Below are 16706 nucleotides of genomic sequence, written 5' to 3' on the forward strand. Positions count from 1 at the left end.
AGGACTGGTTTTGTTCAACATCTTTATTAATGGATGGATTGCACCCTCACCAAGTTTGCAGATGACACTAAGCTGGGGGAGAGGTAGATATGCTGGAGGGCAGGATAGTGTCCAGAGTGACCTAGACAGATTCGAGGATTGAGCCAAAATAAATCTGATGAGGTTCAACAAGGACAAGTCTAGAGTCCTTCACTTGAGACAGAAACATCCCAAGAATTGTTACAGGCTGGGGACTGAATGGCTAAGTAGCAGTTCTGCAGAAAAAGACCTGGGAATTACAGTGGCTGAGAAACTGGATATGAGTCAACAGTGTGCCCTTGTAGCCAAGAAGACTAACGGCATATTTGGTTGCATTAGCAGGAGCATTGCCAGCATATCTGATTATTCCCCTTTATTCGGCTCTGGTGAGGCCACATCTGGAGTACTGTGTCCAGAATGACCCCCCACTGTAGAAAGAATGTGGATGCATTGGAGAGGGTCCAGCAGAGGGTGACCAAAATGATTAGGGGTCTGGAGCACATGACCTATGAGGAGAGACAGAGGGATCTGGGTTTGTTTAGTCTGCAGAAGAGAAGAGTTAAGGGGGATTTGATAGCAACCTTCAGCTTCCTGAAGGGAGGTTCCAATGAGGATGGAGAAAGGCTGTTCGCAATAGTGATGGATGGCAAAATGAGGAGCAATGGTCTCAAGTTACAGTCGGGGAGGTCTAGGTTGGATATAAGGAAAAACTATTTCACTAGGAGGGTGGTGAAGTACTGGAACGGGTTACCTAGAAAGGTGGTGGAATCTCCATCGCTAGAGGTTTTTAAGTCTTAGGACTTAGAAAGCCCTGGCTGAGTTGATTTAGTTGGGATTGGTCCTGCCTTGAGCAGGAGGCTGGAGTTGATGACCTCCTGAGGTCCCCTCCAGCTCCATGATTCTATGATTTCTGATTTCATGAGGAGTAACGCTATTCCTAACCTTTCATGGTCAAGCTTATGGTAGTGTTGATGCAGCATTGGTGAAAGTCGAGGCCATTGGTCTCTGGGAGGCATCCCACAGTTCCCTGCTCTGACTACTCTGGCCAGAACTTGCACCTCTGTGGCTCTTTAGGTGAACAGAAAAAAAAACCAGGAAAATTTGATTTTAATTTCCAATATGTTCAGCTTTGGAAGCACATATCAAAGTGAGCACATGTGGACATGTGGACTTGACTTAAACCAATTTAAAGATTGTGAAAACTTCTAATACTTCTGCTACCATGAGATCAAATTCCCAGGGGAGCAGAAGATCACCAGCATGGAGTGTCCAGGAGATCTTGGACCTCGACGAGGCATAGGGAGATTAATCAATTTTTTCAAGCTCTGAACCAGCAAGCAGAATGTGGACATGTACATGAAGATCGCAAGCTGCCTGGGGGCTAAAGGCTATTTCAGACACTCAGCAGTACCAAGTCAAAATTAAGGAGCTAAGGCAATCCTACCACAATATGAAGAAGTCTAAAGCACAGTCTAGGACAGCACTTCAAAGATGCAGTGCCTATTAGCAGCTGGATACCATTCTGGGAAGAGGACTGACCAGCTTCCCAAGCCTGACTGTGGAGTCTGGACAAGACACTCCTGACATCAGCATGGAGGACAGAGTAATTGCAGAGAGGCAGAAGGAGGAGACTGGCCAGCAACCAATCGATGAAAGTGAAGATCTGTTCATGACACTAGAGTCAGTGCTTGAGGATGTCTCCTACTTGAGCACTGAACCTGGTGGGAGGGGGGGCACTTTTGGTGAATCCACAATTGTTTTCTTTCTACAAATTGATTAAGGCAATTGGGTGTGATGTGCAGTCTCTCTGTGCCTATACAGCATGGTGGGCCTAGAGCAGCTTGTTAATGTAGCTACAGATGGAGCAGGAATCTTGCCTGCACAGCTCCATGAAGCTCACAGCTAGGAACTCTTTAATCTTTCTTACAAGGTTTTTGGGGAGGCCAGCCTTACTCCATTCTCCACAGTAGGACATCTTCACATGTCAGGATAGTAAGTGGTCTGACGTCATTGAACCACAGAGCATAAGGCCCAGGTTAATGACCACACTCAATCAGAATCTGCTCCTGATCACTCTGGGTATGTCTACACTACCCCGCTAGTTCGAACTAGCGGGGTAATGTAGGCATACCGCACTTGCAAATGAAGCCCGGGATTTGAATTTCCCGGGCTTCATTTGCATAAGCGGGGAGCCGCCATTTTTAAAACCCCGCTGGTTCGAACCCCGTGCAGCGCGGCTACACGGGGCTCGAACTAGGTAGTTCGGACTAGGCTTCCTATTCCGAACTACCGGTACACCTCGTTCCACGTTCCACATTCCACGAGGAGTAAAGGTAGTTCGAACTAGGAAGCCTAGTTCGAACTACCTAGTTCATGCCCCGTGTAGCCGCGCTGCACGGGGTTCGAACCAGCGGGGTTTTAAAAATGGCGGCTCCCCGCTTATGCAAATGAAGCCCGGGAAATTCAAATCCCGGGCTTCATTTGCAAGTGCGGTATGCCTACATTACCCCGCTAGTTCGAACTAGCGAGGTAGTGTAGACATACCCTCTGTGATTCAGAGAAGACTGATATCTCTCATGACAACCTGGATGAAGGAGGAGGGGAAGCTATTAGAACTCTCTCCAGGAAGCCACATAAGCTGGACAACCCCTCCCACCCCAGCCTCCCCTGCTGGAGCCTGGGTAAGCAGCACTTGCTCCGAAAGCTGCATGTGCCGGACACAGAGGGAAGATACCCTATCCTGCCTTCTCCCAGTACTTTTATTTTCTGCCTGTCTCTGCACCACATGTGTCCAGATGCTCCCATGAGAACTCAGTGCAGCTGCACATTTGGCCATGCACAGAACACATCTTTATTGTTGTTACAGAGACTTTTGGTGTAGGTTAACAGATAAGGGATAGCCTTAACACAATGTATGTGCTACAATGTGTGCCCTTGTAACTTTTCATTCCAGCTGGGACTGCAGACATTTCACTGTATACTCTCCCTCTTCCAGCATCTGTCAACCTGGCTCAGATCCGCGGGCAAAAATGCACAAAGGAGGATATGTTCAGGGAACAGAGAAAGTGCATGAATTCCATCGAGCATGACAAGTGGGAAGAACGTCAGGACTGGATCGTTGAATGCCAGGAGAGGAGAGCCACCAGGGAGCAGCAGCTGAAGCAGCAGGAGATCCTCTTTGACCCCCATAAAACTGCAACGGAGTGCACCTGGCTGCATGTCTGGAGAGGTACTCCTCCTAGAAGCTCATCTGCCCTGATGACAACACCAGTTCTTTCCTCTCTCAATCCCATTGCTTCCATCCCAAGGTCACCAAGATCTTCTGCAATTCTAGGGCACAAGGGGGTAAAGGTGGGGGAGGGTGGAACTCAAAGGCAGCTTTTCCCTCCTGCACCTCGGGAGGCAGAAGGCAGTCCCATGGGCATTCCTGAAACCCTTCCCCCTTTCAGGTTCTCACTTATTTCATTTCCCAGATGTTTCCCCCAAATAAAAAATCATGTTAATTGGACAGTGGTCTCTGTATTGCTTGAACTGCAGGGGTGGGATGGGGGATAAAAGGCAAACACAGGGAATGTGGGGGCAACTTGTTGAGAGCAATTTGGAAGATTCTCAAAATTGGACATTTGTAAAACTGTCCTTCAAGGTCTCTCTGATTTCCTCTGCCTGCCTCACATTGTGTTCTCCTTATCGTCCTGGTGTCCAGCTGCTAAAGCTGTCTACCTAGTCTCTCTGCCTCAACATCCCACCCTGTCAGATAAGTTTCCCCCTTTCTCTCACAAATATTACAGAGCACACAACAGGCTGTCACCACAAAGGGAATGTTGCATTTGCTGAGGTCCAATGGAGTTAGGAGATTCCTAAACCTACCCTTTAAATGCCCCAAAGCACTTTCAATCACCATTCTGACCTTGTTCAGCCTATAGTGGAACTCTTCCTTGCTGGGGTCCAAGCTGCCTGTGTTTGGCTTCTGGTAGACTGGGTCACCAAGTATCACAATAGGCATGTCTACCTCTCCAATTCTGATTTTTCAGTCTGGGAATAAAGTTCCATTGTGCATCTTTCAGAAGAGGGAGGAGTTCCTAAAGATGCGCGCTTCATACAGCTTTCCCAACCATCCCACGTTGATGACAGTGAAATGGCCTTTGTGATTCACTAGTGCCTTCAGCAGTACGGAGAAGTACCACGTGTGGTTTATGTACTCTGTGGCAAGGAGTTCAGGGACCAAGATGGGGATGTGTGTTCCATCTATTACTCCACCACAGTTAGGAAACCACTTGTAGCAATGCCATCCACTACGGGATCCATATTTCCCAGAGTCACAGTGCTCCATAGCAGAATAGTATTGACTACCTTGGCTACTTGTTTGACAACAGACTCCATTGTAGATGTGCCCACTCCAAATTGATTCCCCACTGAATCATAGCTGTCTAGCACTGCAAGCTTCCAGAGGGCTTTCAAGAGCAGCAACTCCATGACAAGCTCAGATTCATCCTCCTTCTCTTCTTGGCAGAGCAACATGCATACACTCTTGAAATAGTGAGCCATCAGGTGCATGATGGCACACATCAGTATAAGTATGGCTTGCTGCAAACTGGGATCCATGCTTGCAGTGCTATGGTGTCTGTACAGGAAACAAGGGCACAAAAACACATAAGCACACTGGTTGCCATAGAATTCATGCAAGGTGGGAGGGACTAGATGAGTACATTATGGGATACTGATGATATGAGCCCATAACCTCCCACTGCAGAGTTTTGGTCCCAGCAGGTATCAGGAGCATAGCCCAGAATGCAAAGCTACTTGGGATGCATTGCTCTATGTGTTGATGGTAGGCTCCTTAATGGGGATGCACTATTTTGGACTATATTTGATGCTTCTCCACAGTGAGTACACCGACCTTTAACTTCACAAAATCAGAAACTGACCTTACTAGATGCAACTTTCTCTTAGTATAAATGTGGCCTTACAACACTGGTTAACTAGAAATCACATATGAATGCCATAGGCATTTTTTTTCCACCACCAAGCTGATGAATGGTTATTTAAAACCAATTTCATCAAAGGATGGGTTTTTCTAATCCAAAGTGATCAGCCACATGGTATATAACTCACATCTTACCTAACAATAATGTTGTTGCAAATCCTTTAATATCTAATAACTAAAGGTTTAGTTAAAAAGGAGAAGAAAAAGAAGAGAAACAAAGAGTCCTGTGGCACTTTCCATTCCAGTGCTTCACCACCCTTCTAGTGAAATATTTTTTTTCTAATATCCAACCTAGACATACGCCACTGTGACTTGAGACCATTGCTGTCATCTGTCACCATTGAGAACAGCTTCTCTCAATGCTCTTTGGAACTCCCCTTAAGGTAATTGAAGGCTGCTATCAAATACACCCGCTCTCCCCCACTTCTCTTATGTAAACTAAATAAGACCAAATCCCTTGGCCTCTTCTCATAAGTCATGTACTCTAGCCCCCTCATCATTTTGGTTCTCCTCTGCTGAACTTTCTGTAATGGGGAGGGGGAAGGGAGGGCAGAATTGGATGCTCCAGATGTGGCCTCACCAGTGCTGAATAAAGGAAAATAATCGTTTCTTTAGATCTTCTGGTAATGCTCCTACTAATACACCCAACATGCCATTAGCCTTCTTGGCTACAAGGGCACATTGTTGACTCATATCCAGCTTCTCACACTGTAATTCCTAGGTCCTTTTCTGCCAAAATGCTGCTTAGCCAGTTGGCCCCCAGCCTGTAGCAGTGCTTGGGATTCCTCCATCCACAGTGCAAGATTCTGCACTTGTCCTTGTTAAACGTCATCAGGTTTCTTTTGACTCAGCCCTCCAATTGTCTAGGTCACTCTGGACCCTATCCCTACTCTCCAAGAAATCTCTTTCTCCCCCTAACTTAATGTCATCTGTGAACTTGCTGAGGGTGCTGAAGGTGCAATCCATCCCCTCATCCAGGTCATTAATAGAAATGTTGATGTGTGACTGTATGTAAAGTGTAGCTCAAAATAAATATTTTTTTTTACAGAGGGGATAGGCTGGCCCTATGAAAATAACTCTTCAGTGACACCTTGCAGTACCTGAAATACTAATGTTATCCCATTTCTAGCACAATGGTACATGTTGACATTGAGTCAGCCTATGTTTTGAGATTGTTAAAGAATGGAATTGGGAATGTGCCTGGTAGCATTGGATACACTTATTTTGTACAAGACCTAATGAAATCTGAGAGGGAAAAGTGTTGGCTCATTCATCTATTCCACCCCGAGATTCTGCCTATACTCCTGCCTCTCTTCTGATAATAAACTTCTTTTTACACCTAGCGCACACTCTTTATTTTGCTTGGACACATTCACAGACTAACCTGACTAAACTTTTCTGACATTCAATACACCAACAGCCTCTCTGTGCATTCAGCCATTGCAATGTTCTCTGCATAATTTGAGAACATCATGGTCTCCAATTACACATTTCTCCAAAGTTAACACTACAAATCTAATTGACTATGCCTTGAATCAGCTTCCCAAACTGGTTTTGTCTGCAATTGCTCTTCCAGGCTTGGATAAATTAATCCCATCACAGTCAAAGAAATGTGATTACTAAAATGAGGTTTATATAAAAAATAAATAGCACTACTAAGTTTTAGTCTGTAGTATTTGCTTGTAACTATTTCTCACTCTGTCCTTTATACTGAAAATTATGTGAAATCCTACCTCGTATTAATTCACTTGTTCTATTTTTAATTTAAACCAATACAATGCTCGTTTGGAGTTAGAGTGACAAGCTATGCCTTTTGTCTCTTCATAGGCTATGTCTAGACTGCACGCTTCTTTCGGAGTAAGCTTTTCCGGAAGGGATCTTCCAGAAAAGCTTATTTCAAAATAGCATGTCTACACACGAAAGCACAACAAAATAGCGATGTGATATTTTGAAAGATAGCATCCTCACTGATTGGACACTATCTCGCATTTAAGGCCACCCAGAGCCAGTTCAGGTAGGGCATTAGGTCAGCAGTTGTTTCCAGGTGTTGTTGCCTAAGGCTATCTGAGACACGTGCTTAAAGGGCTTCCCCTGGACAGCTGTTTCTCAGCTTCTTCTTCTTGCTTGCCTACCTCTCTGAGGGATAGCAAAGCATTTGCAGTGCATGTTCTGATTGCCCTGCTTTTGGACACAACAGCACTCCTTGCCATGGAGCCTGAGCTGCCTCTGGGCATGTGATGGCCCACACTGCTGGGCTGCAGTTTCTGCAGCAATTTCTGCAGGCTGCCTTCATGGCTGTACATGAGCTTGACTCAGAGCTCATCTTTGAGAACCTCTGCCCGTGTGCAGGAGCAATGCTCTTGCAACTGCACCCCATGTTAGAGAGGCTGGTCACCAGTTCCAACTGGTGGGACCAGCTAGTGATGGAGTGGTGGGATAAAAGCAGTGGCTCCATAACTTCTGCATGAGGAAGGAGACATCTCTATGTTGTGTGTTTGTTTGTCTCCTTCTGCCATAAAGGTGGTGAGGGCCATAAACACCATCTTGCTGTGCAAAGACATCCATCTGGGAGACCTGGACCCCATCATGGCCGGATTTGCCGCTCTGGGCTGCCCCAACTGCAGAGGGGGTGTAGATAGATGGAAACCACATTTCCTTCCATGTCCCAGAACACCATGCCATCCAGTATATCAGCTGCAAGGAATATTTTTCCATGGTCCTGGTTGACCACCGTGGACAGTTCAGAGACATTTTTGTCAGTTGCTCTGGGAGGGCGCACAATGCCTGCATGTTCAGAAACTCCAGCCCTCTACCAGAACCTGGAGGGTGGCACTTTGTTTCTTGAGCTCAACGTCAGGGTCAGGGATGTGGAGATGCCACTGTGCATGGTGGGGAACGCAGCCTACCACCTCATGCCCTGACTTTTGAAGCCGTATACCATCCACCTGGACCCAAGCAGGGACCATTTCAATTCCCGCATGGGCAGGGCCCGCATCCAGGCAGAATGCACCTTTGGGTGCTTGAAGGTGTCGTTCAGGTGCCTCCTGACCCACCTCATTCTGAGGGAGCACAACATCCTCCAGGTAGTCTCTGCTTGTGTTCTCCACAACATTATGGAGAGGAAGGGGAAAGCCTTTCTTCTGGGGTAGGGAACAGAGGCTGTCTGGGAGGGAATGGCTTTCGAGCAGTCATGCACAGTTGCCATCTGACAGGCCCATCAACTGGGGAGGCACATCCAGGAGGCACTGAGGGAGAGTTTCTCTAAAGGACCCCAGTAACTCTCCTCAGGGTGGGTATGTCTACACTACCCTGCTAGTTCGAACTAGCGGGGGTAATGTAGTCATCCGCAGTTGCAAATGAAGCCCGGGATTTGAATTTCCCGGGCTTCAGTTGCATGAAGCCGGCCAGCGCCATTTTTAAATGCCGGCTAGTTCGAACCCTGTGCAGCACGGATACACGCAGCACGGAGTAGCTAGTTCGGATTAGGCTTCCTAATTAGGCTTCCATGAGGAGTACAGCTAGTTCGGATTAGGAAGCCTAATCCGAACTAGCTACTCGGTGCCACGTGTACCCGCGCTGCACGGGGTCCGAACTAGCCGGGTAGTGTAGACATACCCGGCCTTCCCACTAGGGACCTGTGCCTTGCCCCTCTCTGCCTCCCCACAACCCTCCCTTCCCTCTACAGTGAAGACAACCTACAGTTTAGTGTTTAAAAAGTCTTTTTTGTGATAAAAGTAACTGGGGAGAAGGGGATTGAGAACCTGGATATGGGGAGAGAGGAGAGGGGCAAGAACCTTGGAGTGGGGAGGAGAGGCTCAGAGCTAGGGCTAAGACTGGTGCGTGGTTCGGATGGTAGTTTCATCTTGGGTCCAGGGACATCGGTGACCTTGTGGGTGGGGAGGTTCAGAGAGAACAGTGGGATAGTCAGGAAGGGTGGCTGGAGTGGGAGCAGGCATGGCAGGGTGAATGGGGGCAGGAGCAGGGACAGGAGCCAGGTAAGCCACCATCTCCCAGATGGTGGCACACATGTTGCAGCCCAGCTTCGGCAGCTTAGTCCACATTTGGGCCTGCCATTCTGCATCATCCCGGACCTTCTTGGCCATCCTGGAGGATGGACACGTATTCCCTCATCAGGTCCTCCTGGACCCTCCGATGCCTGCAGCTCCCCCATGGTCTGGAGGTTGGTTTGTCTGGTGGTGATTGGCCCACAGTCATGGCTGGTCCAGCTGGGGAGAATAAAGAGAGGTGGTCAGATATCCCTGGAAACACTGTCCACGAGTGAACTTCCCCGTGCAAGTGGATTGAGCAATCTCCTTTGCCTCTTAGGCTCACAAGTCCAGTAATGTAAGTGTCCCATTCACATGCCCAACCTTTCCCCGTACTCCACTTACAATTGCTGCCCTTGGCCATGACAGACCAGAGCTCTGAGGTGATTTTCAGAGTTCACCTCCCACCCTTGGGAGAGGTGAGGATAGGAAGCATCTCACCCACTCCGTTGGCCACTCGCCACTGCTCCTACTGGCTGCCCACCAGCCACTCCCACCAGCCACCCTGCTGGCTGGTCATTCCCACCAGCTGCCTCTCTGGCCACCTGCCACTGCTCCTACCGGCTGCCTGCTGACCACTCCCACCAGCCACCCTGCTGGCTGCCCCTGCCAGCCACCTGCTGTCTGCTCCTGCTGGTTGCCTGCAGCCCACTCCTGCCAGCTGCCTGCTGGACTCTCCCATTGGACACCTGCTGGCTGCTTGCACCCACTGGCAGCTTGCTCCCAGAAGCCACTCCGCTGGCTGCCTGCCACTGCTCCCACCAACTGCCTGCTGGCCACCTGCCACTGCTCTTACCAGCTGCCCACTGGCAGCTCCTGCCAGCCACCTGCTGGCCACTTGTTCGTGCCAGCCGCCTGCTGGCCACTTGCTCCTGCCAGCTGTCCCGTTGTTCACCTGCTTCTGCTTCCATGATCGGTTTGTCTCTGGGCCAAACCTAGTGATTTCAGCTTTTTGTCAGTTTCTCTAGGCTGGCTAAAAGATTCAAGCTCCCACTGGAATAATATTTCAAAATAATAAAGAGACTCCTTATGGAGGGGGGAGAGGGGGAGGAGAGGGGAAAGGAAACAGATGGAGCCAGTCTCACAGTTCATGCCTGGAGAGCATGTAGCTGGCTGATTCAAGCTCCTTCCCCCCCAAAACCAGTCCACTTGAGTCTGGAAGGGGGAAGCTTTTCCACCTGAGACTCTTTACAATGACAGTGTCTCTCCTGATGGTCATATTTTACAATTCCTACATTTAGGGTTAACATAGTTTATGACCCCACAACAACCAAATTAATTACAATACACCACATTCCATTCTAACAATTGTCCATCCATCAGGCCTAGATCACTGACTGAACTGTATGTACATAACCACTCCCCAGATTCCTTTCCCATTCCAGCATGAGCTGTATTTCCATATCAATAACTCAGTCCTTTGCAGGGCAGCTGGCTCCATTGGAAGCAGTGTTTCAGACCCTGCTTACACCTACATGAACAGAGAATTGCAATACCCAAAGTCTGGAGATGTAAACGATTTAATGTTTATTGTGTTTAGCTTTCAGCAACAATGAATCTTGGTTCTTTTTTCCCCCTTGTTCCCAAATTACTTTCTATTTGCCTTCAGTGACAAATCACAAGGCAAATCATACCTTAACTAGCCATTCTACTGAAATTTAATGAACCGATCCTAGGGTACATCTACACAGCAGAATTATTTCTGAACAACTGAAGTTATTCCAAAATAACAAAATGTGCATCTACATAGTAAGCCTTTATTTTGAAATAAAGTTAAGATGGAGGACTTCTTACTCCAATTCTTGAAACTCTTATTTCATGAAGAGTAAGGAAAATTGAAGGAAGAGGGTTTTTTCCTTCGACTTCCTGCTGTACAGTGCCAAAAGTCGAATGAAGCTATTTCGACTTACAGCAATGCAATTGACATAGCTGAAGTTGCATATCTTAATTCGACTTTTGCCCTGATTAGTAGATATGCTCCTAATGATTATCTAATCAATTATATTCCATCACCTTAACTGGTTTAAACCCAGCAAAATTAATTATATAGCAGATAGAAACTATCAAAGAACCAGACAGATGGGGAACATAATAACAAAACAATAAAGAAATGAGAATTTTATAACCCCAACTATTGGTAGGTTGGCATGATTTCAATGTGAATGGTTTGGAATGTGTCAGGGCATGTCTGTATGTTTAGCAGTTTATGGATGCCTCTCCTTGCTTAGTCAAAAGCCTTATCTTAAGAGCAAGGGCTCAGATTATCATAAACAGATAGACTGTGATTTTAATTCTTTGTTTATATAACACTGTAATTAGCAAAACGGTCAGAATACACGTAAATTCTTAAAGTATACGTCTAAACATCTATATCTTAACAGCTGGCAGTGCTAACCCCACACCGTTGTGGTGCTCAGGGAACCACTGTGATTGTCCCCAGCTACTAGCCTGAGGGAGGAAAGTTGCTCTGCACCCTCTTCTTCCTCTTGCACATATCCAGATAAAAAAGGCAGTTAATGAGCAGGAGCTTCCCGGCTCACATTCAGCTGTGCAAATTAGAAATAGGGGAGAGCTACAAAACTGCCTGTTTAGATTTTTATTGTTTTCAGTTGTGTTTATGTGCCTATTGGGTCCCCTTTTTGCAAACTTTCATATAATTAGATTTTATTATTCACAGCTGCTTTTGGAATATGAATTTGAAATGGGTACGCTAATGCTTACAGAGGATACATTCCAAATGCATGTTCATTAGCACAAGTAGCCAGATAAGATTTATGTTATCACCAATTCAGTAAGGGTGTGTCTAAACTATATGGCTCCAACAATGGAGCCATGTAGATTAGGCTGATCGGCAAAGGGAAATGAAGCTGCGATTTAAATAATCGCAGCTTCATTTAAATTTAAATGGCTGCCGTGCTGAGCCTACAAATAACTGATCAGCTGTTTGTTGGCTCAGCGCGCTAGTCTGGACGCTCCTGCACCAACCTGAAAGCCCTTTATTGACCTCTCCATTATGCCTCGTAGGATGAGGTTTACCGGGGAGGTCGATAAAGGGCTTTCATGTGGGCAGGGGAGCATCCAGACTGCCCCGATCTGCTGACAAACAGCTGATCGGCAGAGCGGGGCAGCCATTTAAATTTAAATGAAGCCACGATTATTTAAATCATGGCTTCATTTCCCTTTGCTGCACAAACAAATCTACATGGCTCTGTCGATGGAGCCATGTAGTTTAGACGTACCCTAAAAGATGATGGAATTCCAAGTGGGAGTTATCATCCCCATAACTGGATACACATGCAAGATGCAGCAACTAGGCCTAAAGTTCATAATTAAGGTTGAAATGTAGGAGGCTTTGGACTGCAGACCATCAAAAGAGAAAGTGCCCATTATCAAATTAGCAGTGGAACATTCGTGAAGCACCAGTACTGATACGTTGAACACTGAAAAGCATAAGCTTAGTATAAGATATGTAGTTACCTTGCCTTAGTAGTCTGAATTAAGAGGCGCCCATCCCACAGTAAGACCCACATAGGCATTTTCCTTTGCCAGCAAGGAACCCTGCTGACTGTGCTCTAGCACTGTGCTGGGAAAGGGAGTTATCTCAGCTGATCTCAGTAAAGTGCTGAGAATGCATTACAAAGGAACCGTTTTTAATATGGGTGCACATTGCCTAGCAGAATGGGGCCCTAACTTATGGGCCCTAAAGTCAAGGCTCTTTTGTAAAATAAATACTACAACACTATGCTGACAGCGCTAATGGCTGCAAGCAGTTTGAACTTATGCCCCAAGACAATCACAGGCTTCATCGCAGCTAATGAGTTGGTCGAACATCTTCTTTTAGGTTAAAAGAAGACAGCAGTGGTGGTGGGATTCCCATCAAGGCACTAAGCCACATGGTCAGGGTTCAGTTAGGAGGTTTTTCCATGGTTGCAAGTACAGGGATTAAGATACTGGTTGTAGATTGTATGGCTACGTTTAGGCTGCAAGCCTCTTTTGAAAAAGAGCATCTAGACTACAATCAGTACTTTTGAAAATGCAAGCCGCTTTTTCAAAAGAGAGCACTCAGGCAGTCTGGATGTTCTCTTTCAAAAAAGCACAGTTTGCATTACATAGCACCTTTTTTCAAAAGAGCATGTTCAAAAAAAGACGTTATTCCTCCTAAAACAAGGTTTTCCACAGTCGAAAAAACTGCCGCATTCTTTTGATTTACAGGCAGTCCCCGGGTTACATGGATCCAACTTACATCGGATCCCTACTTACAAACGGGGTGAGGCAACCCCACACTAGCTGCGCCCCCTCCCCCAGCAGACGGCCGAGACGCGCCACAGTCCCGCCGCCCGCGTCCTCCGCGGCTTTTCTCAGCAGACACCTCAGCTTGAGAATAAAGGACTGAGGGAAGTGAGGTGTGGGAGAATAAAACTGAGCTCTGGAGAAATGTTTGGCTAGAGTTTCCCCTACAATATGTACCAGTTCCGACTTACATACAAATTCAACTTAAGAACAAACATTTCTCCAGAGATCAGTTTTATTCTCCCACACCTCACTTCCCTCAGTCCTTTATTCTTAAGCTGAGGTGTCTGCTGAGAAAAGCTGCTCTATGTCTCCCTCATCTGTTGGGGAGGAGGGCGCTAGCTTCGCGTCTCCCTGATGTGCTGGGGGGAAGCAGCTAGTGCGGGGTTGCCTCACCCCGTTTGTAAGTAGGGATCCGATGTAAGTCCATGTAACCCGGGGACCGCCTGTAATCCTGTTGTGTAGACCAGGGCTCAGTAAGAAACCTGGCTCTTGTCCTTGGTGTCTGTTGTATTCAGAGAAACTGCACTTTGTGTGTATTTTTTATAAATAGGATTATATCTGATTTATATCACATCTTCCTAATAGGATGGATTTTGCAAGGCCCTGGAATTTTGGCTAACTACTTAGGTAGTATGGGCAACAAACGTATAAAAAAATAAGTGTATATAGTCACTCTAGGTTTTTGAAATTTAAATTATAACTTGAATTTTATTGATTTGACTGCTATTTGAATAATACACAATTCTAACATTTTTATCTTAAAATATACTGTCTCCAAATGCTAGTGAAAATTGTTAATATTTGCTTTGAATTTTTTATTCTTAAAATGAGCAGTAAGATAGAAACTTCAAAATCCTGATTATTTTTCTGGTACAGTTGGCTGACTAGCTTGTTTTCTGAGAAATAAGTTTTCTTCAAGAGCTGCTGACTCATTACTGAAAAATCTTTGAAAAACATAGTTAGAGCTATTTCTGGAGACAGCATATATCACATACTAATCTTCATTATTCACACTTCATTTTAATTCATAAGGGCATCTGCATGAAGGCACAGAGTATTCTATATTATAAACATTCATGTAGAAATTCCTTCTACAGCCACCTTCTTCATCCAACACCTGTTTAAAAAACGCCTATGGCATGTCTAAAAATGGCTTTTATGATAGCTGACATAGTTAGAAGCTCCAATGGAAACTGAATGGTGCACCTGCACCAACGAAAAAAAAAGAGTCTAAAAGTCATTTTACTTTTATAAAGCAAGTGTTTCTGGAAAGGAAAGCATTTTATTATAACAAACAAGAAGAGCCTACTCATTAAGACGGATTGACTTGGCTCAGCACAGCTTTCTAACCTCCTAAACCCCCATAACACTAAACTGATCCATCAGCTCACAAAGACATGCAGCACCGACACAGAAATCTTCATTTTTTATTAAATTATTCTCTTTGGCCTACAGGCTTAGGGAGGGGAGAAAATCTGACAGAACTTGCTTTGCTGTCCTGGCCCACTCATAGAGCTTGCACCCAGATTAAGACAGTCCTGCAATGGAACAATGGCCCTCCAAATAAGACTCTGAAGAAGCAATGAGAGGTATTGTATGTCTACACTACAGTGTTATTTTGAAATAGCTTACACACAAAACGCATTTTGAAATAGCATTTTGCTATTTTGAAATAGTGCGTCCACACTGAGTGGGCTCTTAATTGCATTTAAGTCTGGCCGGAACCAGTTCCAGCAGGGTACCAGGTCAGGACTTACTGTGTGGGGCTGCTGTCTGAGGCTAGCTGAGGACTGTGCTTAAAGGGATTGCCCCCCACCCCCGACAGCCAATTCTCAGGTTTCCCTGCTTGCTTGTCTACCTTGGTGAGGGACAGCAAAACATTTTGTCTCTGCGTGCTCTGATTGCCCTCACTCGGGACAATACAGCACTCTGCAACATGGAGCCAGAGCTGCCCCGGGCACTCTGGTGCTTCTGTTGGAAGTGTTGCTGCAAGTCTGGCTGCAATTTCTGCAGGCTGCCATGCGGGAGATCCATCGCTGGGGCTGTCAGTATCCAGGAGAGCTTCCACCCTGAGGAGCACTAAGAGCCTCCCTGGTCTGCCCCATTGGGGGATTGTGCCTCATTACTCCCTCACATCCTTCTACTTACTCCTCCCTAACCCCGCTTCCTGATGTATTTTCATGAACACAAACTCTCTTTATTTAACAAAACTGGAGGGGAGGGAATGAAACTCTGGTAAGACTGGGGAAAGGAGGAGGGAGAGGGGCGAAGAGAGGGTGGGAGAGGGGAGGGGAGGGGGAAACCTGGGAGGAGGGAGCTGGAAGGGGGAAGCAAGGGGAAGATGGGGGAGGGGAAGCTCAGAGCTCAGGTTTGGGGGTCTCGCCAGACCAACTTGATTGTCATGCAAACCTGCTCCTGGGTTTGCATGTGGCCTTTGGTGGCCAGGCTGGCAGCTATCCTGCCATAGATGGCCACATTCCTCCATCTAGTGCATGGACGTTGGGGGCATCCCCCCCCCCCCCAAACCTGATTAAGTTCCATGATCTCCACCCTGGACAAGGAAGGAACCTGCTTTCTCCGGGCCTTGTCAGGCTCCTGGCAGCTGGCAGACTGGTCCTGGGGAGCGGTGGAGGGCTGGCTACCAGTGGCTTGCTGGTTCATGTTTTGGGGCCAATGGGTCAGGGGCTGTGACTGCTGGCTCTGTGCTGGCAGGCTTGGAACTGGCACAGGCACTGTGGTCAGAGACTACCCTTTTAAGGGCTCCAGGGTTTGGGGTAGGAAGAGAAATGTTCTTGGTTGAGGCTGGAGTGGTCACCAGGGCATCCTGGGAAGGCTGGAGGCCCCCTATTTTGAAATAAGTGTCTACACAGCACTTATTTTGAAATAGCTATTTTGAATTTGGCGTTATTCCTTGTAGAATGAGGTTTACCAAATTCGAAATAAGTGCACAGTGGTTTGGCTGTGTAGATGCTAGGAAAGTTTTTTTGAAATAAGGGATATTATTTCAAAATAACTTTGCTGTGTAGACATACCCATAGTGGGAAAATCTTGGGAAGGCAGACAAGACCATGAAAGAAGAGAAGTTCAAAAAGTGGAACATAGTGGGAAGGTGAAACTGCCCCTGTCTACATTCCCAGTAGATTCCCTTCACTTGAGAAAGAGTTGAGTATAAGGACATAAGACTATCAAGTGTCAGTGTTAAAGAGGTGTTGGACTCACCAATGGCACATTCTCATAGCAGGCTCTCATTATTTAGTGCCCCCCAAGAATGGAGGGCTGGAAGGGACCTTGAGGTCTTATTCAGTCTAGCCTCCCATGCTGAGATTCATCTGTTGAGTCAGTTCTCCAACGAAGTCACATGTAGG

At 46.5% G+C, this 16706-nt stretch overlaps 1 pseudogene; it reads left to right on the forward strand.

Moving 5' to 3' along the window:
* The first annotated feature begins 1609 nt into the window (after positions 1–1609).
* LOC149523663 (uncharacterized) overlaps positions 1610–16706 on the forward strand; it is a 32347-nt pseudogene continuing 17250 nt past the window's right edge.

The sequence above is a fragment of the Pelodiscus sinensis genome, chromosome 13 (genome assembly GCF_052426305.1).
Source record: "Pelodiscus sinensis isolate ZL-2025 chromosome 13, ASM5242630v1, whole genome shotgun sequence".
Lineage (NCBI taxonomy): Eukaryota > Metazoa > Chordata > Testudines > Trionychidae > Pelodiscus > Pelodiscus sinensis.